This window comes from Canis aureus, chromosome 31 (genome assembly GCF_053574225.1).
Source record: "Canis aureus isolate CA01 chromosome 31, VMU_Caureus_v.1.0, whole genome shotgun sequence".
Lineage (NCBI taxonomy): Eukaryota > Metazoa > Chordata > Mammalia > Carnivora > Canidae > Canis > Canis aureus.
The window spans coordinates 37,899,344-37,926,048 of NC_135641.1; the positions used below are offsets into that span (position 1 = coordinate 37,899,344).

At 37.9% G+C, this 26,705-nt stretch overlaps 1 protein-coding gene and 1 long non-coding RNA gene across 3 annotated transcripts in view; both read left to right on the plus strand.

Annotated features, from left to right (window-relative positions):
• The window catches only part of LOC144302296 (uncharacterized), a 241,374-nt gene extending 222,181 nt beyond the window's left edge, over positions 1 to 19,193 (plus strand). Inside the window, exon 6 of the mRNA XM_077879562.1 lies at positions 16,327 to 19,193. The gene's annotated coding sequence lies outside the window, so the exon portion shown is untranslated. The remainder of the gene's footprint in view (positions 1 to 16,326) is intronic.
• A 145-nt stretch (positions 19,194 to 19,338) lies between these two features.
• Positions 19,339 to 26,705, plus strand: part of LOC144302673 (uncharacterized) — a 49,347-nt gene continuing 41,980 nt past the window's right edge. For both annotated transcript variants that reach the window (XR_013369660.1, XR_013369661.1), the window contains exon 1: positions 19,339 to 19,471. This is a non-coding gene — a long non-coding RNA (uncharacterized LOC144302673). The remainder of the gene's footprint in view (positions 19,472 to 26,705) is intronic.

A 26,705-nucleotide genomic window follows, 5' to 3' on the forward strand; every position in this document is an offset into this window, starting at 1 on the left:
CTTCAGGATGAGCCCAGGAGACCCTCCTCTACTCCATGACCTCACCCTGTTGGCCACAACGGATTTTCAGAGAGGAAATGAGCACCTCATACAAGTAAGGCCAATCAGAATCTATTTTCAAACACATGTGTTGTTGAGCCTGAGAAATGGGTGTTATGAAATGACAACATATGAACGCAGGCTCGGAAGGTACTACTCAGCTGTGTACATGTACATCATAGCAGTGGGAATCCATCAGGAGACAGGGGAGAGAGAGGAAGCAAGAGAAACAGAATCAAAGTGGGAGCAGAGAGGAGGGAGGGAGAGAAAGAGGCAGAACTTGCCTACATGTCTGCTGTTTTCCTATTCCTTCTTTGAGCTCCTTCTGGTTTTCCCCCTTCCTTAGATTTCAGTGATTATCTCATATTTTTTCTAGACATTCCCTTCTTTGCTTTAACTAGGTTGAAGTGATTCTGTTACTTTTAACCAAAAGAATGATGAATAAGACACTAGGAATAGTTAAATATAGAATACTGGTTGACATTTTGAGGGCACTTCCTCAGGTTAAGAGGAAAGTGGAGAGATTTGGTACCGTGAATATCTGGGAAACCTGAAGACCAAAGGAGGTGCTTTGGAAGCCTCATATTCTTTGTCCTAGGATTAATTCAAGCCTCAGTTACTCAGTACTTTCTCTAAGTAGACTTCCTTAAACTACTGCTCTTAAGTGGGGTGCCACTTTAATATGTCCCCTCCCATAATAATGTCCCCTATCGCAGGATTTATTTTACTGTATTTAATTGTATCTGTACTTGTCTGCAGCAGGTTCTAGATGTTAAGTTCTGTAGAGTCAGGGACCATGTATATTTGGTAAAAGAATAGCTCATATCTTCCCAGTAGAAACCAATAATTTTCCATTCTGCACAGTATAAGTTTTATACAATTAAAACAGCTCTTCCCTGAAATGTTTAGAATAGAAACTTAGGGTCAATCCATGCAACATCATGAGAACATGCCTAAAGATTGCAAATATGTTGTTTAATTTGCTATTTCCATCAGGAAGTGCTTAAAATTATTTTGGGAAGTTTTTGATTTCTTAAAGTATTAATGAATTACTTTCACAGAAATCTTGAAATTTTATTACATGATGATTTGGGGGGTCTAGATCTTCTAGATACAAATATGCTGGGAAAGGGAAAAGACATAAGATTCCTAAAGGTTTATGCTTGTTTTATCAAAATAATTTTTAAGTGGTGTAATGTGTATTTAGGGGACATGTAATAATAAAATCAAAGGAGGAAATACAGGCATCTCATAAAATGAGTTGGGCACTTGACTAGTCAAGAAGCTTTTCCAAGCAAGTCTTCAACCCCATTGCTGGAACAAGGGATGTTCACACCTCTAATAATCTCAAAAGTAAAGAAATCAGCTCTAGCCTTTCTTTCCTCTCAATAAGGCCAAATTCCTTTGGTGATAAGAAAATGTGTAATAGTGATGTTACTATGGATATAGTTCAGGTCTAGTGCAGATTATTTTGGATTTTTAAATTGTAGAAGAGATGGTATGCTTAACCATTATTTCTAGTGCTTGATTATTGTGGATGCACACGAGGCATTAGACAAATCTGCCATCCCATTAGAACTAATTTTAGCAGAATTGACTCATGTGTTTGAAGTTGAAGATTCAAAGGCTTTGGCTCTGAAAATAACACATTTATTCATTCATACCCATAGCCTGCTTTATCTTGTACTGAAAAGCAGCCAATGTATAAGGGACAGGACCTCCACTTGTCTCCCACGTCATTTGCATCAATGTTGGCAGGTGTCAGGTTACCAGTCCTCTTGGTCTTCCTGCACACACTGAGCTCTCTGAATCATTCTTCTCCCTCATTGAAACCCATTCCATCATCTTCTGAGCATATTGATCTTCAGTCATGCACATACTCATCATACTCTTCATGGTGTTTCTGCCTTCAGGCCTCCCCTTCTCATTATTTCTATATTGGTCACTCTGTCCTCACAGCTGATGCCAATCACGTTTCTTACAAGTACATTTCAAAGACATTGAGCCTCTCGTGTTTCACTCACAGGAAAATAACACTGAATCTGTCTTTTGTACCTGTATATAGATTCACTTAGCTGATTTAATTTGACTGCTAGTCAAAAATTTTAAGAACTTTTTATAAAAGTACATGCATTTTCAATCCCTCCCCAATACTCCCTTTTCACCCTATATACAAGTAGAAAGAGAAGAATTTCATGTAATGAGCACAGAGAACAATTGTACCACACAAGAAAGAAAGGATCAATATTAATCATGACCTGCAGTCATACTACTTTTGGCTATGATCATCTCAGGTCTCCTAGTTGAGAGGGGCCCAGCTGGCTGCATTTTTTAAAATAGAGGACCTTGTGGGAGAGCCAAGAAGTGGTCAGAAACATTCTGGTGATTCTGTTTGTGGCACCGCATTCTGGTAATTCTGCAACTCTGCTTTTCTCAAGAAGATTGTGTAAGCTCACTGGATTTGTAGTAGAAATTTTCATAAGATTGTTTACTAGTCTACTGTGGTCAAAGTGCAATGATCCTACCTCACATATTGGATAGATTCTTTAAGACACTTGGCTCAAGTATATTCAATTAAAAACAACAACAACAATAGTGAAACCTGATTGGAAGGTTATGAAACATTAGCTGCTGTGCAGCCCACTTCATCTAATTAAATTATCAAGAATGTAAATCAGCCTCTAGCCACGTAATAAGGTAGAGATAGGTAAGATGATGTGGCTTAGAGGCACTGAGGCTCATGTTTCATCCATTTTGAAATCCATGTGTCTTGGTCCATTTGGGTTGCCATCACAAAATACCACAGTCTAGATGGCTTGTAAACCACAAACACTTATTTCTAATAGTTCTAGAGGCTAGAATTCCAAGATCAGGGTACCAGTAGGGTCAGGTTCTGATGAAGGCCCTCTTTTGGCTTACAGATTCCCTTCTACTTTCTCACTGTGTCCTCACATGGTAGAGAGGCTATAGAGCTTTGCTGGGCCTATAAGGCACTAATCCCGTTCGCCCTCATGCCCTAATTGCCTCACAAAGGTCCCATCTCCTAATTATAGCACCTTGGGCATTAGGTTTTGAACATATGAATTTGGGGAGGGACACAAACATTCAGACCACAGCACACGTTTTTCACATCTTCCAAATTGGTTCAGGTCTTACTATCAGTGTATGTTATAATGGTAACTGGCAGTTTTGTTTTCTTTTTCTGAGTGGCACATAAAATACTAGTTTATCTTACACTCACTGGTGGTTTCAATTTCACAAAATGTGACACCTTGTCCAAAGCCATCCAGTTAAAATGTGGTAAAAGCAGACTAGAAATCCCATGCTATGTTCTCAAACATTACACTTCCAAGACAGGAAAACTGGGAATGGGGTAGAGGCACTCTAGCTGATTAAAAGTAGCATGTTCTTTTTGAAGTTATGGCATCCTTTCTGCTGCTAGAGTTGACATCGATGAAATATTTGTAAAGACCTTTACTATTCTGGGCCCAGTTCTTATCAAGAGCAATTATGCAGGTTAAAGGACGTGATCTCAGTGGCCCTGGATGGAGAAGATAATAATCTTGAAAACTCCTTTCAGTTTTCTGTCTTTCTTATTCTGATATTTGATATGAGGATAAGAAGAGGACCTTTGAGTCTCTTTGTTTTTAGAATCTTATTTCTCTGAACTTTTTCTATCCTCTCTTCTGCGTCCTGAGCAGTCCTTGAATATACAGGTTGATCCTCTCAGGACTCATAACCTAATTAATCAAAGACAAGGGCAGCCATCTCTTTGCTTAGGGACTGATAGTTTTCTGTTACACGTTAGGAAATGTGTCTCAAAAGGCACTTATCTTTCTTTACTTGCTGTTCACATTGAAGAGTGAGAGAGTGAGAAGAGCAATAAATGGCTTCTCCTCTTCGAAGTGTTTCAGCATTCTTTGTGTGGCTTCTCATGTTCCCCTGCCTGTGGGAAGTGCTGTTTTACTAGCACTTCAGAATGTCTGCCAGTCTGTTTTAGAGACAGTTTATTGGCTGTGATGCTGAGAAACATGCAACTTATGTTTCTTAATTTTTTTCTGCTCTATTTTCCTTTCCAAATTAATACCAGAAATGGCAACCATTTTATAAGTGGGAACTTGTCAAGAGAACTGGAAAAAAAAATCATCCAATCCCAGACTTTTGTGATATGATGTTAATGAAATATTTTGGTAAGCTGAAACCTTAATATAACACTGGCCCGGTGAGTGAAACTGTCTTGTAATGAGTATCTTCGAGTCACAAAAACTCTTGAAATGTTTCCAGAGATAGAGTTCTGTAACACTAAATTTCATCTCAGGGTAAATCACATAAAGAATTCCAAATATTTAGCACACTATGTCTTAGCAAAGATCAACCTCACTCTGGTTGTTAGATCAAACTCTTTACTGACCTTTGATAAAGGTGAATGCTGATCTTGGGAATCTTCATGTAATTGAGTCATTTGTCACACGATGAATATTCTTAAAACCAGGAATTAGATGCTGAATTTGAATACTCTAATAACAGATTTTAAATCAGAAGATTCTTTTTTTGTGTGACTTGGGGGTTATTTTAAGATATTTTAAAACCATTACCCCAACTTTTCAACCTATTCTTGCCTGAGATTTGTTTCTTTGTTTATTTATTCCAATTTACAAAAAGACAAAGGTCAAATTCCCAGTTGAAAAAGTTGGGGAATTTCTAATTCCAAATAGGAGAAATTATTTCTTGTTTCATCTTTCTCCTGCCTGTCTGGTACTTTCTCATCACTTGTCTGCCATCCAATTAATGCACATCAGTTTTGTTTTGTCATCTGTGTTGAGAAATGTGATTGAGTGATTAGTCCAATTTTATGCTATTACCTAACACATCACACATACGTAATTGAAACAAAATGCTGTAGATAGACTTGCCTGAGTTTGTGATTTAGTAATTTCTCACAGAGTGTTGATGTAAGCATCACTTTTTCAGAAGCAAAGATAATACATTATTTGTGGAGCTAAGTGCAAAAGTAAAGGGGAGGGGCAAGGCCTCACCTAAGAGTGAGGAAGTCAATGTTCCTTTCCTACAGTTTTGTGGACAGGTGACTCCCAAGGGACTGCATCCTCTAGCACTATACCTGGACTAGGGGGTGGACAAGGGTTGGCAAGAGATTCTCATCAGGTGGACTGCTAAGTGCATTGTGAGGCCGGCAGTCCACCTGAATGTTGGGGCATACCTGACTTGCCTCCTTGTGCCTACACACAGGTTCCCTATCAGCAACCCTGTCATCCCTGCCCCTGGCAGAGAGCAGCAAAAGCCCATAGTAGGGTGGGAGCTGGTCTTGGAGGAAAAGGTAAAAGCTTATCCAGTGGTTTGCAGGACACTGTGTGGTTGGGGCTCCAAGCTTGTGATCCATTGGCCTATTGGATTTCACTTATAAAACACAAGCTCAAATGATAAAATGATTAAGAATTTCAGGATGGCAACCACAGAGCATTAAAGCCATTTGCAATTGCCCTGGTTGCATGCCCTTGAGGCTTTCCTTGAATGATAACCCTTTTGTGAACTACTTACTCCAATTACTGTATTTTTGCTTAATTTTTTGAATATTTATTCACAAGTATTTCTCTTTACTAGATTACGCACTAATGAACAATCTCATGGAAGAAGTAGTATCTTTTTGGAATTCCTACTATTATATACTATTAAATTTATGCACATAATAGGTTTATTAATTAGACAAGTAAAACAAAAATACATGACTCGAGGAATATTACTTAGGCCCTGTCTTCAAGTTTATTATAATAATGGGACACTTGTGTATACAATTTTCTAATATCTGCTTATTATTTTTCAGGTTTATAGGTCTAGAGGGAGTATACGGAGATTGGTTATTTCCATCTGAGGGATGTTCATGCTACAAGTCAGTGGTTCTAGCCCTGGCTGCAGATTTCAATTACCTGGAAATTATTATTATTATTATTATTTTTTAAAGATTTTATTTATTTATGCATGAGAGACTCAGAGAGAGAGAGGCAGAGACATAGGCAGAGGGAGAAGCAGGCTCCATGCAGGGAGCCTGATGCAGGACTTGATCTGGGGTATCCAGGATCATGCCCTGGGCTGAAGGCAGATGCCCAACTGCTGAGCCACCCAGGCATCCCCCTGGAAATTACTTTATAAACACTGATGCTTGGGGCCTTCACTCCAAGAGTTTCTGATTTCACTGACTATAAGTGAGAGTCTGATCTTTATAGCTTTTCAAAAGGTTAGAGGGTGAAAGGGGAATAGGGGGAGAGATTAATGCTGGTTGTGGGCCAGGGCTGTCAACCAGAGCCCCTACACAGCTTCTCCATTTGGCTTGGCAAATGGAGAACCCACAAAGCTGCCTGTGACTGAGCCTCAGAAATCCCAATGCATTGCTTCTGTTGTCTTCAGTTTGTCAAGCAAATCACTAAGGCCAACCCAGAAAAAAGAAGAGGAAAAGTTAGACTCCTCTTCTTGTTGGTGGAGTGTCAAGTTCACATTTGAGAAGAGCATGTGGGATGTAAAAATTGTTGCAGTTATCTTTGGAAATACAATCTGCTGCAGAGGTCATGAACCTTTTAAAATCGTTTTAGGCAGAATTGTAATATTAAAAAAAACCAAAAAAACCAAAAAACAAAAACAAGGAGATAGCCCAAGGTGTAGTTTGTTCCCCATTGGTTTTTTTGAGTTCCCAAGCTAGGCTTTTAAGAGTTACTAACCCATGATTCTTAACTCTGGTTGTAAAAATTCTATTCATTTTTTAAAATGTTATGATGATAAAAGTACATTGCTGATTTTTAAAAATGAAAAATGATAAATTAAATGACAAAACCTTCTAATTCTGCTGCATTTTCTTTCCTAGCCCCAATTCAATAAAAGCAATGTATAAAACCTAGGATTTGGAATGCCAGTCAATACAACTCTCTAGTTTTATATCCACACATGTGAACAAAAAAGAACACTGAAAAGCCTAGATTTTATCAAACTTAAGTTGATACTACCTCTTGGTATCTATCTGATACCTCAATTAAAAGACCTCATAAATTCTTTGTCCAACCTGATGCAAGTCAGCTACCAGGTTTATATGGCAACAAGTGTTCTTCCACACCTCCCTGGCTTTAGGTCTTCCCTGGGCATGGCGATGTCCTGGAACCTTGTGGAGGAACACATTTAAGTTCAGTTTGTAGAACCACAATGATATATATATATTTTTTATGTTATGAATGTTCAACAAAAGATAGAAAACAGTAACATAAAGTTTTCTCATTCAGCGTATTTATAATGCCCACTGAGCAACCTAAACCCATTTAGGCAACCCTAAACTGAGTGTATGGTGCACAGAATATATAGATATTTTATGAGACTCTAAGGAGTTTCTCTTTGGTGAGAGCATACTCAGCAGCACTAAAAGCAGGCTACAGAAACATCTGTGCATTCGTTTTATCCTAGGTAAATTTACACTTATGCCATATATTCTTTCCAAGAACTATGAGCTATAATTAGTAGCAGAATTTTTGGAATAGATTACTAGGCCCAAAGATTCTGCCTTTGGCGAGAATCATGAAATTATCTGCACTCCAAGTGGTCAGAGTTACAGATACAGTTCAGCTACTGATACAGTTGGGCTCTCATTAAAATTTGAGCCTTTTTTTTTCCTTTCTTAAGATCTTACTTATTTATTCATGAGAAAAAGAGAGAGAGAGAGAGAGAGAGAGAGAGAGAGGCAGAGACACAGGCAGAGGGAGAAGCAGGCTCCATGCAGGGAGCCCGATGTGGGACTCCATCCCGGGTCTCCAGGATCACACCCTGGGCTGAAGGCAGTGCTAAACCACTGAGCCGGGCTACCCAACACTTTTTTTCCTGATTTTTCTTTTCTTCCTGATTGAAGCTTTTCTTTTTTCTTTTTCTTTTTTTTTTTGTTTGTTTTTATTGGAGTTCAGTCTGCCAACATATAGCATAACACCCAGTGCTCATCCTGTCAAGTGCCCCCTCAGTGCCCGTCACCCAATCACCTCAACCCCCCCGCCCACCTCCCCTTCTGCTATCCCTTGTTCGTTTCCCAGAGTTAGGAGTCTCTCATGTTCTGTCTCCCTTACTGATACTTCCCACTCATTTTCTCTCCTTTTCCCTTTATTCTCTTTCTCTATTTTTTATATTCCCCGAATGAATGAAACCATATAATGTTTGTCCTTCTCTGATTGACTTGCTTCACTCAGCATAATACCCTCCAGCTCCACCCACATTGAAGCAAATGGTGGGTATTTGTCATTTCTAATGGCTGAGTAACATGCCATTGTATATATAGACCACATCTTCTTTATCCATCATCTTTCGATGGACACCGAGGCTCCTTCCACAGTTTGGCTATTGTGGACATTGCTGCTAGAAACATCGGGGTGCAGGTGTCTCGGCGTTTCACTGCATCTGTATCTTTGGGGTAAATCCCCAGCAATGCAATTGCTGGGTCATAGGGCAGATCTACTTTTACCTCTTTGAGGAACCTCCACACAGTTTTCCAGAGTGGCTGCTCTAGTTCACATTCCCACCAACAGTGCAAGAGGGTTCCCCTGTCTCCACATCCTCTCCAACAGTTGTTTCCTGTCTTGTTAACGTTCCCCATTCTCACTGGTGTGAGGTGGTATCTCATTGTGGTTTTGATTTGTATCTCCCTGATGGCAAGTGATGCAGAGTATTTTCTCATGTTCTTGTTGGCCATGTCTATGTCTTCCTCTGTAAGATTTTACCCATGTCTTTTACCCACTTTATGTTCATGTCTTTTACCCATTTTATGATTGGATTGTTTGTTTCTTTGTTGTTGACTTTAGTAAGTTCTTTATAGATCTTGGATACTAGCCCTTTATCTGATACGTCATTTGGAAATATCTTCTCCCATTCTGTAGGTTGTCTCTTAGTTTTGTTGACTGTTTCTTTTGCTGTGCAGAAGCTTTTTATCTTAAGTCCCAATAGTTCATTTTTGCTTTTGTTTCCCTTGCCTTCATAGATGTGACTTGCAAGAAGTTGCTGTGGCCAAGTTCCAAAATGGTGTTGCCTGTGTGCTCCTCTAGGATTTTGATGGATTCTTGTCTCACATTTAGATCTTTGATCCATTTTGAGTTTATCTTTGTGTTTGGTGTAAAAGAATGGTCTAGTTTCATTATTCTGCACGTGGCTGTCCAATTGTCCCAACACCATTTATTGAAGAGACTGTCATTTTTCCAGTGGATAGTCTTTCTTGCTTTGTCAAATATTAGTGGACTATAGAGTTGAGGGCCCATTTCTGGATTCTCTATTGTTCCATTGATCTATGTGTTTGTTTTTTTGCGAGTACCACACTGTCTTGATGACCACAGCTTTGTAGTACAACCTGAAATCCGGCTTTTTGATGCTCCCGGCTCTGGTTTTCTTTTTCAAATTCCCCTGGCTATTTGGGGTCTTTTCTGATTCCACACAAATCTTAAGATTATTTGTTCCAACTCTCTGAAGAAAGTCCATGGTATTTTGATAGGGATTGCATTAAATGAGCATGGAATATTTTTCCATCTCTTTGTGTTTTCATCAGTTTATTTCAGAAGTGTTCTGTAGTTTTTAGGGTATAGATCCTTTAGCTCTTTGGTTAGGTTTATTCCTAGGTATCTTATGCTTTTGGGTGCAATTGTAAATGGAATTGACTCCTTAATTTTTCTTTCTTCAGTCTCATTGTTAGTGTATAGAAATGCCACTGATTTCTGGGCATTGATTTTATATCCTGCCACACTGCTGATTTGCTGTATGAGTTCTAGCAATCTTGGGGTGGAGTCTTTTGGGTTTTCTATGTACAGTATCATGTCATCTGCAAAGAGGGAGAGTTTGACTAATTGAAGCTTTTCTTGTATACTTCCATGTGGTCCTTTCCTTACCTTTTTGTTGTTGTTATTCTTTTTAAATAAACAATCAATATTCTTCACCCTTCTTTTATCTTGACATCCTTTGGCTTTTTACAATGAAAGAATGAGCACCTCCCTACTCTCTACTTTTCAGTGTGTCCCCTGGTGAAGGACCACCTCCTTCAATACCACTTGGGGTACTCACAAAAAAACATGTGGTTCTTGGACTTACTCCAGATCTTATGGGATCAGTAAACTGCCCACAGATCTTCATTTCAACAGGTTTCACAGGAGATTCTTATTCACAAGAAATTTTGAGACCCACTCCCCTAGAGTCTTGTTGCTCAATGGATAAGTTTTGTTGCTCCTAGGACTGACAGTGTGGACATTGTTGGGGGGCTTGTTAGGAATGCAGAATATCAGGCCCCACCCCATACCTACTCAATTAGAATTTGGACTTTAGCAGCCTGCCCCAATAATTGCTGTGCTCTCAAAGTCTGGGAATCACTGATAAAGAAGGCTTAGTTTAAATTCCTAAGCATGCCAAACATGGCTCAACATAAATGTTGCTTGTGTCTCCAGCTCCTTCTTCTGCCTCTTTCCCTCAGGTGTACATTACATTGAGTCACTCCTAAGTAGGAAAACGAGTCTGAAAAGTGTAGATATCCTACCTTTTTTAGCTGCAAAATAACAGTGTTCTATGGTTCAACGTAAATCCTTGCAGTTCCTTGTCGGAGAGTTGCCATTTTAGGATTCCTTGCCTTTGCCTTCTGCTGCAATTACTTCTCTTCTGACTTGGTGGATTGTTATTCACTCTTGAGGCTATTTTGTCATAAAGCTTGACTTACATCTGTAAAGCTGAGATCCTGGTAGTTTTTATCTGCCCATAACCAATTGCAATGACTAGAATATATATAAGGAGTTCAATTACTATTTAATGAATGTTAAATGAATGAGTGAATAAATGAAGGAATATTTCAAATGTTTTCTAACTATCTTCTCCAGCACCAGAAATCCACTACTGGTGATGGAAGCTTTTATTATAGTTTCCCTTATAACAGCTAATGTCAGAAAATAGAGTAGAAATGGTGCAGCCACTGTGGAAAACTGTGTGGAGGTTCCTCAAACAGTTAAAAATATACCTGCCCTACGACCCAGCAATTGCACTGTTGGGGATTTACCCCAAAGATACAAATGCAATGAAACGCTGGGACACCTGCACCCCGATGTTTCTAGCAGCAATGGCCACGATAGCCAAACTGTGGAAGGAGCCTCGGTGTCCAACGAAAGATGAATGGATAAAGAAGATGTGGTTTATGTATACAATGGAATATTACTCAGCTATTAGAAATGACAAATACCCACCATTTGCTTCAACGTGGATGGAACTGGAGGGTATTATGCTGAGTGAAGTAAGTCAGTCGGAGAAGGACAAACATTATATGTTCTCATTCATTTGGGGAATATAAATAATAGTGAAAGGGAAAATAAGGGAAGGGAGAAGAAATGTGTGGGAAATATCAGAAAGGGAGACAGAACATAAAGACTGCTAACTCTGGGAAACGAACTAGGGGTGGTAGAAGGGGAGGAGGGCGGGGGGTGGGAGTGAATGGGTGACGGGCACTGGGTGTTATTCTGTATGTTAGTAAATTGAACACCAATAAAAAAAAAAAAAAAAAAAAAAAAAAAAAAAAAGAAATATGTTTTCCATTTTTTAATATAAAAGTGATAAATAATATGCTTTGCATGATACAAAATATATGTCCCTAAAAATTTGTCACTAATTATGGTTTTAGTCAAACAAATTATACCTTTAAGGGAAATGCTCATCTTTCTCAGTTTGAATCCCATACTTTTTAATAAAGCATTGATTCTTCTTAAGATAATAATAGTAATAGTCACTTCTAAATTTATCAGTTTTTAACTTGGTTTGTTGCTACTTCTACTGATACAGGATAGGGTTAGCAGGGCACTTCTGATTTCAGAAGAAATAGGAACTAGAGGACATTTTTACATCTCAAATTTTTCATCTGTGATATGACTCTAGCAAAGAACATAGCTTGGATAAGTTTCAGCTTGGCTAGAGAATCTATACTTCACATATGCTCTTTGACTTTGGCAATGTTTTCTAGTGATTTAAGGATTTTCCTTTTGGTTGGAAAGTTTTTCTTCAGATAAATGTATCTTTGATGAAAATGAGATCTTAATAAAATTTTAATTCAGCCATTGTGAAATTAAATACATATTCTATTTTAAAAAAAGAAAAGACATTTTCATTCTATACCAAATACTAACAGATAGATTCCCCCAAATTACTTGCCCAGAGATTACCTGAACAGTTCTGATTGTCCATTTCAATGAACACTTTCCTTGATTATTTTTCTCTGCTTGCAAGACTAATTTATTAGCTTACTATAAAAAAACATGAATTCTTTGGAGATGCAATAGAAAGTTTGAGTCTGTGATAATAATCCCTGTTAACATTTTAACATATATTCTCCCAGATTTGTTTCTCTGTAGATACATTATATATATGTTATGATCCATAAAAAACGTGGGCCACGGGATCTAAAATGCACTAAAGGGAACCTATGTGTTTCTAGTCCACAACTCTGAAGCATTTTTGATTTAGTAGATCATGGTATAAATGGGCTGTGCTCCTTGAGAGTAAGGGATGTACTTTTTGTGTTTTGCACAAAACCCAAATATATGTTTTAAATATTTTATTAATATACACTTAAGGTAGTAAAATATTATAAGTTAATGTAGTGCTAAATGAAATGATCACTTGAGTTTTATTTACCTCTTATCTTCTTCTAAAATACAAAGTTTTAATTTTTATTCTTTTTCATGAACAAATGATTAGTGGATTTTGTGAAAAATTACTATTAAATAATTATTTTTCTCACCACTGGGGAACATATCTAAACTAAGAGCACTAATTTGTCTAGGATTCTTTGAAGTATATTGTTTCCAAAGGAAAAAAAAAAGGAAACTAATGGTCCCATTCTAGTGGGCTTTGTTAAGCAAGAAACAATGTTAAGTCTTTTTCATTCTCATATTCTGAATTTCATTTATTTTTATTTGAGAATAGCTTATGTCTGTTCAGTCATTGATGTTCTCCAATTGTGTAAGTTCATATTTTTTGTGAGTTCATATTCTAATTGCTTAAATTGTCATCATTATTTAGAAGTTACCGTGACTAAAAATTTCCCTTCGCCATGTTCTTTTCCCAAATATGTATGACTTATACAAAATCTACTAAATCCACTATGCACACACACACACACACATATTCACTTACAAATATTGGAAGCATATTTTGAGTTCAGGGTCAAGGCCTAAAAATTTCAATTGATTAAACTTAATGAGGATAAGGCATTTGAGACACTTGAATAGAGGATACTATTCATAGTTCCAGTGATTATATGATAATTATAAAAAGTAGACCCAATGCCCTTTACTCTGTGGAATTCTTTAAAGAAGGAAAAAAATCAAGTTATTATCCTAGTATGATATTGTTCTTTAAGATGACTCTTAAAATGGACTTTTCATAATAATTACCTTGGAAAACTTTTCAAATATAATTCATCAGTAGCTTTGGGCTAGATTTAAGGCTTGGATCAAGGTCAGAATAAAATCACTTTGCTCAGCAAGAATATTACCTTTGTGACTGATATCTGAAAGGACATATGCTAAGTATCTGTACTTGATTTCTCTCATGAGTATGAGATTCTTTCTGTTATTATTTCCTTCTATAATTTTAAGAAACTGAAAGGTAACTATTTTATCTTCTCCCTGAGACTGTATGGTCTATATTCTGAAGGGTGAGAGGCCAGATTCACCTGTGTTTTGGTGCCTGAAACTTTGAAGAGATTGGATTTTTAAAAATGAAGTGCATTCCGTCATTGGGAGGCATTTCCTTATGAACCTTTACGTTTTTAATTGTCTTAAATATTTGCTGAATTTATGAAAATAAGAAATATCTTTGACAAATTGATTAGTTTGTGACAGAGAAGCTAGACTTCATAGTGTTCTGTTTGGATTAGAATTGTTACAGCTATGATAATCCTCTGCTCAATAGTGACAATGATCCCTTGGCATCTTTGAGTAGTCTGGAGATCTGAGGCCAGTACAACACAGGATGTTATGTTGATGCCTTGATAGCTACTATTGAAAAAGGGTGCAGTTTTTAAATTCAATAACCATATATACAAAGCACTGTAATAGAGCTGCTTCTTGCCATTATGGGGCTTTTAGTATGCAGAATTATATATTGAGATTAGGGGGCCTCTGGGTAGCTCAGTTGGTTGGGCATCTGACTCTTGGTTTCGGCTCAGGATATGATCTTGGGGTCATGGTATCAAGTTCCACATCAAGCTCCAAGTTGGTATGGAGTCTTCTTGTCCCTCTCCCTCTGCCCGCCCCCCCCCCCCCCGCAAATAAATAAATAAAATCTTAATTAATTAATTAATTAAATTGAGTTAAGGGTTTATGAAAGAAAAGAACAGGATACTGTGAGAGAAAATAACGGTGTGTATGGATATAGTAGGATGAGTGAGAGGTATTTAACTTTGGTTATAGGTGTTAAGAAAGAGCTTTTTGAAAAGGTGTTGTCATAGATTGGGTTCCTAGGAAATAGACTGTACAATTTGAGATCAAGGGATTGATTGACATAAAGATGACATGAAGAAAGCTAAGGGAAGCAAAACTGGGCAGAGGTTGAAATATAATAGAGTTGAAAGGCTCTTAGACAATCTGATGGGAAGCACTTGAGTTGTCCCTGTGTTGAAGAAAAAGGGCCTGGCATGGCATTTATACAACATCCTCCCACTACCAGCACACAGATACTTTACTTGGCATTGGGTATGGACTGCTCTTTCAGAAAGAGCATGATTTCTGACAAGAGCTTTTCTGAAACAGGGATAATGCCTGGTTAGGAACTCAGCTGAGAGCCCTTTGTCACTGACATTCCCAGTGGCATGGGAATAAGCACCTCAGTTCTAAAGAGGAATCTAAGCACACTAGAGCATCTACTACAGTGAGAAAGCCACAACAAAATGAAAATGGAAGGGAAGGGGTTTTTAGACAGATAAAGTATCATGAGTAAAGGCCCTGGATTGGCAAAAAGCTTGAGTTATTGAAGTAACTGAGTGTCAATGTAACTACTGTTCCAGTTCCATTGGAACTACTGTTACTACTGTATGGAGAATGGGTTTAGTAAGAATATGAATAAAGATCAGCACATCGCAGTGACTCAAGGAAAATGAAACTGTGGTTGATACGATAGTAACAATAAATATGAAGACACGCATATATTTTCAGAATATATTTGAAGGTAGAATCACCAAACTTGGTGATGGGTTCAGTGATGCTGGAGTGAGTGAGGAGGAGAGGTCAAGAAGATTTTCCACATTTCTGGCTTAATCAGTTAAATGGTAAGTGGTACAGTTTACTAAGATAGGGTTAATATAAATCAAAATACACATAAACCACAATTATATTGGAACATTTTACAGCCATTATGTTTCTCCTTCCCATCACTAAAACGTTTCCTGAGAAACAGAGGGGTAAATATTGGGAACCACAAGAGAAACAACATACCAATGTCAGGTTTGTATCACTTTAGAAATGTTTATCCTCAGAGATTTCATTGAGCACCTGTATAAGGTAACAACAAGAAGAATATTTCAGATGATTCTGGCCACACTGTATGGATGTCGTGACACAGAGCATATCCCTTTGGACACCCACTATGCAAATCATCCCTATTTGATCACTTATTCAACTGTATTTGTGTTTGTGTGTGTGTGTGTGTGTGTGTGTGTGAGTGTGTGTGTGTGCATGCACGCGTGCGTGCGTACCTACAAGCTGGCAGGGAGTGTCCTAAGGTGTGAGAGGACACAGTTCTGAATGAGGCAGAAAAGGTCCCTGAGCTTCTCATGAAGCTTTCACAGCCTTGTTAAGGGAAAAAAGATGAGAAACTAGTTAGTAACTATTTAAATAGGATCATTTCAGATAATGGTTAATATATAAAAATAAAAAAGGTGCGTAGTGAGTGAGGAGCGCTAGGGGTAACGGGGAGTGCAGCACACAGGACAGACACAGGAGGCCTCTCTGGGGAGGGGGTGGGCAGGCTGAGAACTGCACAGTAAGATGCCCCACCATGAGAGATGTGGGAGATCTTCCGGGGCCAGAAAAAAAGAAAACTTGACTGCCTGATGTGGGAACAAGCTTGGCATAGCCAAGAAACAGGCCGAAGCTCTGTAACAAGGGGATGCCAGGAAATGAAGTCAGACAAGTAGACTGTAAGTGTCTGGAACCCACAGAAAGAACTTGGTTATTCCAAGAGCACTGAAAAGCCTCTTAAAAATCTAAGCAGCTGAGTAACCTGTTCTAATTCTGTTTTCCAAAGGTCATTTTGGCTGGCATGAAGAATGGATTTCCAAGGGGAAATGGATAAAGCAGGAGGAAGCTATTTAGGAGGACCTGGCAGTTGGCAGAAACACAATTGTGACTCAGACCAGGGTAGTAGTAGGGGGATCTAGATGAATGCTTTAAAATACATTTCAGAGGTAAATCCAATGAGTATTGCTGATAGCTCAGATCTGGGGTGAAAGAAAAGGTCACTCCCCAGTTTTTAACTTGAGTAGCAGTGTAGAGAGTACAATAAGAAATGGAGGCTGTGGGGGAAAAAAAAAACGTTTTACAAACAGAACCCAAACATTCTCTTGTGGAGATGTCAAGGATCCTATTGGACTTTGTCTGGAGATGAAGGAGAGAAGTTCATGTTGAAGTTATAAATAGAGGCACCTTCAATGGATAGGTCTTAGTTAATGCTATGGTGCTCTATGGCATCCAATAAATAAAAGAAGAAATAGACTCCTAGAAGAGCAGAGTTCAGCAAAGACCATATGTACCTTCTCCCCCAAGATGTAGGTACATCTAAGAGTACCTTTTCATTAGGTAGTCTAGAAGGAAGAGTGCACAGTCACAGAAACCAACTGGAAGAAAATGTTCGAATGAAAAGAAGACTGTTAAAAAGTATTGGCTCCTAATTGAATAATTTAGGCTGGTAATATGCAAGTCACAGTTGGGGATGGTAAAAGCAGTCTCAGTGGAGGAGAGGAAATTGAAACCTGATTGCAGAAGAGTAAACAGCAGGCATTGAAAGGCATATGCCAGTAGACCACTCTTGTGACAGGTCATCTGAGAAAGTGGAGCAGAGGAGGGCAGTGGTCAATAGAGAAGGATGAGAAAACTAGAAATAGGCTTTCTGAAGAAGAGATCTTAGAGCAATTTGCATGCTGGTGGAAATACTCCAGCTGAAAGAAAAGAAATATTAATGCAGGAATGATAGGGGATAATTGCTAAAATTATGTCCCTGGAGGTAAATTTAGGAGAGAACAAGAGCTCAAGTGAGGGGTATAGCCATCTGAGTAGGGGCTGAATGTGTCTTCCACAGGAGGAAGGTCAAGAAAATGGGTACAGATGCAGAGAGACTGGCAGGTTTGGTGACGAGAAGGTGCAAATGTTCTTGCTGGGTTTCCTGCCATGAACTATGAGGCACTGACAGCCTCACAGGGGGTTGTCAAAGAAGTAACAATTAGTGCTGGGAGGACTAAAGAGGCTGATGTGTTGGAAATGCAGATCAAGGGATACTGAAACTATTCATATGTATATCTTCTGGGAGAAGATTGAAGGGAAACATTTTCAGGTTATCACCAATTAACCACATTTAACAGGTAAGAAAATATGTAATCATAGCAACCTGTAAGAGTGCCTGACACTAATCATAAAGAGCAAGAGATACTAACCATAATAGTGTAGTTCCTTCAGGTCAGACTGATGCATTTCTATTGTTTCTCAGCAGAAGGAAGTATTTTTTTTCTTTTTTTCCAGAAGTAACTATTTCTAATCATTGAAAATTATGGACATGTCCATTTATGTTTAATATGACTTTCTTTTAAGAGAAGTTTCTAAATTTAGTGGGAATATTTTCACTATTAGTTATATTGTGACGTTACTGAAACCAAGAAAATATTTCTTCCTCACAAAAGAGAGTTTTCAACTTGCCTTCTTCTTCCCCATAAATAAGGGGTGAGCACCCCTTTCAGAGCCCATGTAAGGTAGGTTATAAAGTATCTATTCTTAGGGCCATAAAACTCGCATAGAATGATCCTGTATCTCTACATCCTCAACTCATTTTCTTCTTTCAGCTTTGTGTAAAGATCACAAGGGGGATACAACCTGCCCACAGAAGTGCTTTTATGAGCAGATTTTATCATGCTTGACAAAAATCCCTGTTCTAGAACATAGTCTGTCATCATGAGAGCAGATCGTTCTGATGTTATAGTTTCTCAGGCATGGGTTTTGTCCCTTTCTGCGTAACTCTGAAAAAGTAGGCAAGAAGATCAACTCTGACTGGAAATAATCATCTGTCCTGTTTTTATTGTTGTTGCTTGTTTACCTAATAACTGATGGCTGGAAAGCAAGCCTGGGTTTTGTGATAAATAGAAGGGAAAAAAGGGACCTGCCCCAAATTTCTACCACCCACAAATCTGTGCCTGTATTTATATACGCTTGTGTGTATACATTTATGTATTTCTCTTGTCCCTCGATGTTGATTTTCTAAGGATGACTTTTTACTGTGCAGCGTGATTGCTTTTCTTGAGATTATGAGCATTTAGTGGTTCTGTTTATTTGTGTTTTTAATATTCTTAAATTACAGAAAATAACTTGAGGATTTAAATTCCACTTCACCCAATGTAAAAAAGGAAAATGGGTGATAGGGCCTCACTGAAATTGATATTGAGGAAGTACAGATTTTGAACTTAGTAATTTTTACTTAAGTTTTAATATATTTTTTTGAGAGCTGAGGTCTGATTTACAAGGTGATAGTAATGGGAGTTTAGCTTAAAGCCAGCCTAACTTTGCAGTAATCTGAAATCTGTATCCTCTCGAGAAAAACGGGAGCAAACACCTGAAAAGTTGAAATGGTACTTGGGTGCATAGGGTAAAGGCAAATATGACCGTCATTTTTAAAGATTTGTGGACTGGAGCCAATTTGTAAAACATTTCTGAGTGTTCAGTGATCTTATTAAAATGCAAACTCACATATAGTGTTTTGTAATGATATGCATTTAAGCGTTAACTTTGTATGCCTCCAAATCTGTTATTCTCATCTGCGAAAGGGTTTAAAATATAAAAGTCTGTTTTTTAATTTAATAATTATTTTATACCCAAGTATTAGAATGTTTGTTATTGGTTAACATTATACTCATCATATGTACACATATTATATTACTACTCTTTGGAGACATAATATTTTATAGGTTTAAGAAATAAATATCTATTATTAATGTATAGCTGCCATTGTATATTTATGATACATGATATTTTTCTTTGCTATTTTAGAATGATTGATTTTTGTCTCTATGTTGCTTTTATAGTTAGATTGACTGATGATTTTCTCTCTCAGAGATGTCAGTGGAAACATTCCTAACTGCCCGAGGCAGTCATATGCCACAGCTGGCACCGTATTTAAACTACTTCCCCACGTAAGTGCATAATTTTGTCACCTGGTGATAAAGAGCAAAGAGCTACAAAAGGAAATTTTGCAAAAAATAGTCTTATTTTCACTTAGCTAATGCTGCAACTCTGTCAATTAGGCCTTTTTAGGTAGATGAAAACATTTGTGTGCCAATTAAATAACTTAGCAAATTTCAGCAAGACTCAGCAAAATTCAGAATGCCATTTCCTAAAGATGCAGCCCCATTCTTGTTAAACACAGATGATCAGATGCCATCTAGGACATTTAGTGGCTCCTCAGATACTGAAAAATTTTAAGTCAAAGAAAAAGCACCACTCTTAACTAAGGAAAGCCAAAAAAAGGTAACAAGGGAAACCAAAATATTAAAAACATGAAATAATTTTTCAAAAATATGTATACTGGAGGAGAAATGATAAATTAACTTGAAATGGTAAATCTTTTCATTTTTTATTTCAAAGTGTAGCTCTGATTTTCTTGTTGCTAAATGATAAGATTTCTTAATGAAATAACAAATATTTACTGTCTAGATTAACATGGTGTCAATAGTTTAAATCCAAAATAATGATTTAATTAAAACAAAACAAAACAGACATCTGCTTAAAATGACATTTGGGGAATTACCTTTAAAAAAGTCTACTTTTAAAGTTCTGTGCTTTTATAAGACACCTGAGTGGCCAGTGGTTGAGCATCTGCCTTCAGGTCAGGGCGTGATCCCAGGGTCCTGGGATTGAGTCCCACATCAGGCTCCTTACAAGGAGCCTGCTTCTCCCTCTGCGTGTGTCTCTGCCTCTCTCTTTCTGTCTCTCATGAATAAATAAATAAAATATTTTTTAAAAATAATAAAAATAAAGTTTTGTGCTTTTGAAATCGCTGCCTATTTCTGAACAGCCCCCTCAAAGTATGTTTCTGTTCCAAAGAGAAAAAAAAAAAGAAAATATTTGTGGTCACACCATGCCCAACCACCATTTAGTATGATGTTTCCTTGCTTTACCAAGGCTCTCTCTACTAGGACACCCAAGGCCTGCTTTCATACCATTCCTAAGCTTTTCTCCCTTTCAGTATTTCCCATTCTGGGTCCCATTCCTTAGATTCCTTGCTTTCTGCCTATTAATTTTGCTTTTAATGTAGAATAATGCCCTCGTTCAATGGATATATGTTTCATTGAAAAAAAATATCAGCAGACATGTTTGTCCCTGTAGAAGCTAGTGGAATGATTTGCAGCCCCTTTTCCCCTCTGTCCTCACCAAATTACACTGGGTTGGAATCTGCTACTTCTGCTCATGCATCTTGACCCTACATCTTTCTACAGAGAATTGAACTGTCAGCCTTTGAAATAACAGAATAATTTAGGTGATGAGGTTTTATTTTTTTCCCTCAGAGGATCATACTGAAAAACATACTACTTTATAGAGATAAGCCCCAAATATAAAAGAATAGTAAGAACAATGCCTCTTAAAACAGCATTTATGAATAAAATGAGTAGTTCATGCAATTATTTTGGGGTAGAAATTTCTTTCAGAAAATGGACAACAAAATAACTAAGCTTTCTGGGGAATAGGAGTTTGAGAGAAATAGAACAATTTCTGATTCTGGATAGACAAAGAAAATTACTTATAAAAATTATGATTATTTCCATTGGGGAGATAACATACTATATTGGAAGTCACAGAGCAGCGTTACTTTTAGGAAATGTTAATTTTTACTCTTGAGTTCTGGGCAAAGACCCAGAATTATAGTCAGTTTGTTACAAATGTCCTCCTCATTCTCCCAAGCCACCAGTGAGGGTGCATGTCTACGAGTATGGCGTAGCCAGGTTAGCCCTTAGCTGGTGGTTGATACAGTTTCTCTAGCTGGACCGTTTGGTAGCCTAAAAACAAAAAGTTTAGAAAAGTGAACTTTACAAGACAAAGGACTCAATAAGAGTTAATGGGAATTCAAGGTAATGTCAACACTTCAAATATTAAGGGAAGATCAACAAATAGTGCAATCAATGCCAAGTTTGTATAGCACATTCAGTCCAGGCACAAGCTAAGCATTTGAGGCTCATTATTTACATCAAGGGAAATTGAGCAGAGTTTCAGGGATTTGGGTTGCATACAGCCTGAAACTAAGCCAATGCAGGAGAACACACTTAATAAAAATTATGCAAAATTATGAATATTAATTAGTTTTAGTCTTGGAAGGGGCTCATGGAAGTGAGGGGGCTTCAAGCTTACATTTCAGAAACTTCATGTTAAATCCTCCTCTGAGTACAGAAGTGTTGTCCCTTTTGGTTTTAAAGGCAGGTCATTCCAGAGGGAGTCAGAACTGTTGTAGGAACAAGAGTCGACTCAAAATGGAGCAGTAGTAGTTCTCAACAAGAAGTGAATATTAGAGCACCTGGGAGACTTTATAATAAAACCTGCCTGGGGTCCATCTCTACAGATTTCCACCAGTCTGGAACCTGGTGCCAGGTTATTGGTATTATATAACCTTTCTCCTCCATGTAGACCTAAAAATGAAGCCAAGATGGAAAGCTACTCAGAGCTAATAATAATGGGGGTGAGGTGATTTTATTGCTACCCTGTATGGAACATGTACTTTGTAGAAGAAGATATTGCGTCAAACATTTCTCAGTATTCATAACCCTCAGAGGTATATGTACCAACACCATTTTAACAAGAAAGATTCAGAGGCTCAAGGAAGTGCCTTGGATCATACAGAAATGTGAGCTCTAGATGCAGATGCCAGGATCTAAACTCTAGTCTGGCCAGCTCCCTTTTTATTGCCACATATTCTTCCTCCTTAGACACAGCATCTTTGAGGGAACAAGAGAAAGTACAAGACTTCACAGCAGGAGCTAACTGACTGCCACTAGAGAAATTTGTAAGAATTGCCTGCCAAGGGATCCCTGGGTGGCGCAGCGGTTTAGCGCCTGCCTTTGGCCCAGGGCGTGATCCTGGAGACCCGGGATAGAATCCCACGTCGGGCTCCCGGTGCATGGAGCCTGCTTCTCCCTCTGCCTGTGTCTCTGCCTCTCTCTCTCTCACTGTGTGCCTATCATAAATAAAATAAAAATTAGATCTTTAAAAAAAAAAAAAAAAAAGAACTGCCTGCCAAATTAGGTCTTGGAAGTCCAGGAACATCCACACATCTCCACCATGGAAACAGAGATAACGATTTCTGGATCTTGAAAGAGTTCCTATGGAGGCTTAAGTTAGTCTCTTTTACTTCTTTTCTTTTTTTTTCTTTGCTTTCTTCTCTTCTCTCTCTCTCTCTCTCTTTTTTTTTTTTTGTTCTTCTTCTTACCCCATCCCCCAACTCCAACACTGAGGGTTAAATTCACCATCAGGAATGGTGACACAAGCCTTTCTCACATCTCTTCTCATTCACTGGGTCTCCTGTGTTGCTCACAGAGTATTTCTTGCTTCCCAGGTGATGTCACTGTCCCTGTCCATGGATTCCTTTTCTAGTTCCTGTATTAATGCCTTCCATGCCTCTCCTCTTCTCTCTCTCTAACAATTATAAGCTAATGAAGTATGTTCATATCTACCTTGTGAGTACATGGATACATGCCCAGCTTGCCTCCTAATTCCTGGCTGAAACTATTGAGCTCTATTATTCAGTTACCAAAAAGTGGGGTCTGCGGCTATTCTAGATTTCTTATAGCACCTAATTTTAACTTACTTGCTTATGTTTTTAGTAACTCCCTTTTTCCTGACAACTGGACAATTTTGTGTCCTAGGAACGAGGTGAGTCCATGCCAGGCCATGAGCAATTTGAGAAGCCTCATACCAGATTGCACTCTCAGAGTCCCCTGTGGCTACTGACCATCGATCCATGTCCCTAGAGCAAGTTTATACACCATATTTTTTTTCCCCATCCAGCTGGCTAATGGCTTTAAAATCAGCCAACAAGGATTCTTATTGGCCAGTAGAATTTATGATGTCCATCCAAGCTTCCTAACTTGCCTGTCTATAGAAGAATCTCCATGGTGAATGTGACTTGGTGATTTGTTCTGATTCTCTTCCTCCGTGGGTAAGTAGGCAGGAGAGATGCAGAGGGAAGGACATGGGAGGTAGAGCCAGAATCCCGGATTCAGGTCTGCCTCCAGTGCTTTCCAGTTACAGGATTTTTGGCAAGTTAATTGCCTCTGTCATCTCCTATATAAAACAGAAATAGAATGACTGTCTAATGCAATTTTAAATGTGGCCATGTGAAAAAACTCTTTTGAAACGTGGTTGGCACAGGGGGATATCGAATGTATTTTCAAATTTTGTTTTTAAATGCAGATGCTTTCCTTTCACAGGAAAGGTGTCTGCTATTCTAATTCCTTCACTGAAGTCCCCTTTCCTAGAGATTTTTTTTTAAAGTTAGATGACCATGGTTATGTTTCTCTTGTGTGATTCCAATGAGCCATCAAAAAAATCAGTGCACATATTTTGAGCGATGAGATATAGATTTAGAGATTCCAGATATTACTAAGTTTTGTCCCTCCTTACCTGCTGATTTGAGGTACAAAATCAACTCTAATACATAAAAGAAATCACTAGAAATATCTCAAAGTCTCCTTTCTTGTTAGTGTAACATGTGATCAGTCAGTACTGATTTATACACAGTATTGAACTTCTTTCTATTCTGAGAATGTGTTCTTGTATTGCTTTCAGGCAATTGATTAAATTAAACGACATTTATGCTTTATTCTGTATAGGGAGCAGAAATAAAATATACTTTTGTATTAGATATATATGTTTTAGGAAAAAACAGAAGAGAAAGTAACAGACACATTACATATTCATTCATTTATTGCACCAGCAAACTTACTGAGTTCCTATTCTGTGCCAGGAATTATTCAAGGTGATATAGCAATGAAAACCCGAGAGAGAGAAATCCCTGCCCTCATCTAACATAAATTCTGCAATTAAAAGGATAAAATATGACAATGATTTGTTTCTCCTTAAATGGCATACTTATTATAACCAGTTAGCATGTATTTGTTTTCTATTTTATAACATGTTTTTACATAATTTTTCTGATGAAATATTCCTAATAAATTTGCGAGGGATTGATTATACTTAGTCCATTCTGTATATAAGAAAGGGTCAGCTTTGCGTGGCCTATGTTCTCTAGCAAAGCCAAGAGTAAAGCTGACCATGGACTTACACGTTCTGATGCTTTTACAACCTCTATTCTAATATTCTTTCTTCTTATGATGAAACACTATATACCAACCCCAGAGAAAAAGAATGATAGAAATCTATTTCCTTCTTGCTTTGTTGTACTGCAAGTACAAAAGCTGCAATCATATTCATCTCAATTGATGGATGTAGCTAAATCTCAGCATTTTAGAAGAGGAACAAAAACAAAATTAGTTGTATTAGCAAAGCAATCTTACGTATCTGGCAGTTGCTTATGTCTGATATGAATTTTCTTTTTAAAGCATTCTGGCTTTTAGTGGTCTAGAGACCACAAGGATGTTATGCTAACCACAGAGGCAATTCAAGCTAGGTTTCAGCCTAGGTTTTTATTTTTCTGCTGCTGTTAGTTTTACTAGGAGTGTCCTGCAACCACTGGCTTTTCCTCATATGAAGCTTCAGTGGCCTCTTGCATTGTTGGTTAACATTGCATAAGTCTTTATAAATAGGTATAGATATTCTCTCAAGGAGATGATGATATTTTTTTTTTAATTGGTGTTCAATTTACTAACATACAGAATAACACCCAGTGCCCGTCACCCATTCACTCCCACCCCCCGCCCTCCTCCCCTTCTACCACCCCTAGTTCGTTTCCCAGAGTTAGCAGTCTTTACGTACTGTCTCCCTTTCTGATATTTCCCACACATTTCTTCTCCCTTCCCTTATTTTCCCTTTCACTATTATTTATATTCCCCAAATGAATGAGAACATATAATGTTTGTCCTTCTCCGACTGACTTACTTCACTCAGCATAATACCCTCCAGTTCCATCCACGTTGAAGCAAATGGTGGGTATTTGTCATTTCTAATAGCTGAGTAATATTCCATTGTATACATAAACCACATCTTCTTTATCCATTCATCTTTCGTTGGACACCGAGGCTCCTTCCACAGTTTGGCTATCGTGGCCATTGCTGCTAGAAACATCGGGGTGCAGGTGTCCCGGCGTTTCATTGCATTTGTATCTTTGGGGTAAATCCCCAACAGTGCAATTGCTGGGTCGTAGGGCAGGTATATTTTTAACTGTTTGAGGAACCTCCACACAGTTTTCCAGAGTGGCTGCACCAGTTCACATTCCCACCAACAGTGTAAGAGGGTTCCCTTTAGGAGATGATGATATTGGTGGTGGTTGTGGTGGTAGTTGTGGTGGTGGTGGTAGTGGTGGTGATAATTTAGAGGATTTTAGGATATGACTCAGGGAATAAGAACCATCTTCTAAAAATATTTCGCATTATAACATTTTTACATGAAATTGAATAACCTTTTTGTGAACTGCTTCGTAGATGCATTTCAACAAAGAATCTGTGGGTTGAGGGGAGACACACTTTTCTCTCATCTGTAAAACAGTAGTGACTTTAGTTCTTATTATCAGGAGAAATTGCTGAGCAGCTAAAACAGATTCTTTTAAATCGATTTTGCATAACTAAATGCTGATAACATAATATAGTGTTCTTGTGACCATGCAACCAGAAATAACCCTATATTCACTCTCTAGAAAGCATCCTTTAAGAAAGAATGGGAAAATGTCAGTCTGAGAAAGCCAGAAACAAATATTCATAATTGACTACTAAAGAAAATGACTTAGGTTTCAAATATATATACTCATATTTCTATGCTGGCCTTTTTCATGTTACCTGCTTAGTGCCCTAAGAGCCAGTAGTCATTCCACGAAATGTATGGAGGGGAAGTAGAAAAGTCAAGGACGCTCAGACCTTGATTCCATTCTGCTCTGAGCAGTGGCACTCAATATGAAGGAAGGAACAAGTCAAGTCACAATGAAGTGAAGTGAATGTATGGGAGGGTTGCTTCAGAAAAAGACATCAATACAGGTTTGTTTAAATGTTTTTAAGCTGTACACTTGGCATATTATATGACAACTAACATTTAGAAAGAAAAATTATAAACATAATTCCACTATACTAATGCTTTTATATCATTTTAATCCACTGGTCTCACTAACTCCAACCAAAATTAGAGAGGAGATACCATTCACCTCTGTAACTTTCTTATCATGTTCTTTAAATTATCTTTGTTATCCAGGCAATATTGCTTTTTTAAAAAAATAAT